Source organism: Pinus tabuliformis, chromosome 8 (genome assembly GCF_031772625.1).
Source record: "Pinus tabuliformis cultivar Carrire ecotype Pingquan chromosome 8, CPIR1, whole genome shotgun sequence".
Taxonomy (NCBI): Eukaryota; Viridiplantae; Streptophyta; class Pinopsida; order Pinales; family Pinaceae; genus Pinus; species Pinus tabuliformis.
Genome location: NC_142294.1, coordinates 1,644,521,109 through 1,644,523,466, shown reverse-complemented (window position 1 = coordinate 1,644,523,466; position 2,358 = coordinate 1,644,521,109).

Below are 2,358 nucleotides of genomic sequence, written 5' to 3'. Positions count from 1 at the left end.
AGATAGAATCAATGATCGAAGTTGAAGATGAGAGGCATTGAGTACAGAGAAACAAAGAGGCAAAGATAGTGTCGGTAGAGCAGCGTAGTAGCCAGGGAGAGTGATGCACTAGCAACCAGGGCTCATGCAGGGCCACATAGAGATAGCCGGGAGCTGCACAGAGCTTCAAAGAGGCCAGCGTTGCTGATGCAGAGGGCCAGAAGGCTGATGCAGAACCTTTCAGGGTGATTCAGGGCCAACGCTAGGTAGAGAGAGGCTGCCGCAATCCAGAAAGGCAGATGTTGGGGTTTCTGGGGGAGATTGGGGCTGAGGAGCTGCCGGAAGGTTTATCCGGGGTTTTAGCCGGGAAATTTGTCTCAAACTGAGAGGTATTACTGTCAAGGAAATTCTCTGTTGGGTAGGCCAGATTTGGCACCTAGATTGTACTCTGATATTTCTTAATAAGAAAACCATTAGATAGTTGCACCAGTTTTCCCACATTTGGTTTTTTTGGGGACATTGGTTCAAAAATAACGATATCATTTGGTGTGATTGTTTCTGTTTCCTTCAGTTGTTGATTTGTAATATGTTGAGCATGCACTAGTGTTTATTTTCAGTATTTACATTGTAAATAACTTGTTAAGTAATAGAACAAGCAGGTAGGAATAAATCAGATAAAGTGCATGGAGGGTTTCTAACTGGTAGACTTAGAAACTTCAACATTACCCCCAAAAAACATCATTTGATGCCTCAAAATTCTCCCAGAAGGTTTTAGACCTCGTTTCACCAAACTCGGTCCCGCTGGTAAAAACGTCCCCGTGAGTTGATTCCTCCACTTTTTCCACTCCAAATGTATCGATATGGATGAAAAAAAATATAATGATCCAATTCAAATCACACATAATTATATAAAACACAATTTAACTTAATTTAAAAAAAATTGCATGATTGATTAAGTATACTATATTTCTTTCTAAGAGGTAGGATCGTATCAATTTCTCCCCAGAAATCCATCCTAGCATATAATTAATGGAGCACTACTATTGGAATCCTCTGCTAGTGTTGCAAGAACTTGAGAGTAAAAGTAGTCAATATGCTAACTAGCATAAGCACCTCCCCCATTGATGCATCCTTGTCTCTTGTAAGCCCCCAAAATAGACATCTAGGAAAGCTCATAGGGAGGTAACTCACTCATAGAATAAACAATACAAGATAGACCCAAATCCAAAGTCCCATCCATCTCATACCAAGCATCGAGTCAATTGTAATGTTGTGATCTCTCTCATCAAAAATTCTCAAGCAATTAACTAAGCACATAGCACCTACTCAATAATTTTCACCTAACCCCCTATGATTTGATGACCTCATCGTGAGCCATAAATCCATACTACCATGGTATACACTACTCGGGTTAGCATGCCACAATGATTAGCATATACACAGAGACTCCCTCCTAACCCTCTGGATCTAAACAGTACTGCCTAACCAACTGATCCACTAATCTACTAGTGTCTAAGCTTGGATGAGCATTGACCCTCTCCCTTTGTATCGAGAGCCTTGTCAAGAAATAAATATCAGTTAAGGAAATCAATGATACCAATTACCCTTGTAGTACAAATATTTTCTCTTGTGACTTCCACAACTACACAATATTGGTTAATAAGCCCTATTTCAAGAGAAATGGAGGGCACTCAAAGTATTTGAGAAACCTAAAACTTGCCCAGCCTACAATGCATTATAGTATTTGCATACACCTCAATGCAAAAATCAGCATAATATCACCCTTCCCAAGTGACAGGGATCACTACTCATCTAATAATGAAAAATTTGCAAAGATAATAAATAAGGTTCAATGAATACATAACAAAAAAATTGTATGAACCAATATGCATACCAATGCATGTGATATATATTTACATATTGTTAGTCGAGTGCATTTTAATTAAATATTAAGATGCACCATGAATGTAAAACATCCATTTCAATGTGTTACATTTTATAACTAACTAGTTACCAGGTGTCCCCTTAGGTGGCATTGTTTATGTAATAATTAAATGCATTAATACATGTTAATATCGATTCATCTTTTAAAACTCGATGTTGAATATTTGCATTTTGCATCATTACAGTGTGTTTCATTTTATGACAAACCATTAATGGGGAATCCATTAGGATGGACTGCTATTGATGTGTCCTATTAATTCATATTAAGCACTAGAGAGGAGTTACTGTGAGCGAAGCTGGCGAGTTTTGTGTAAATTTTAAAGAAAAAAGGAGAAAAATGGAAAAATTTAAGGCCAGTTGTGAATTTTAATCTTGTGAAATTAAAAATAAGGAGGTAACAAATAATTTACCTAGACTCTTCCCACCAAAGGAGGT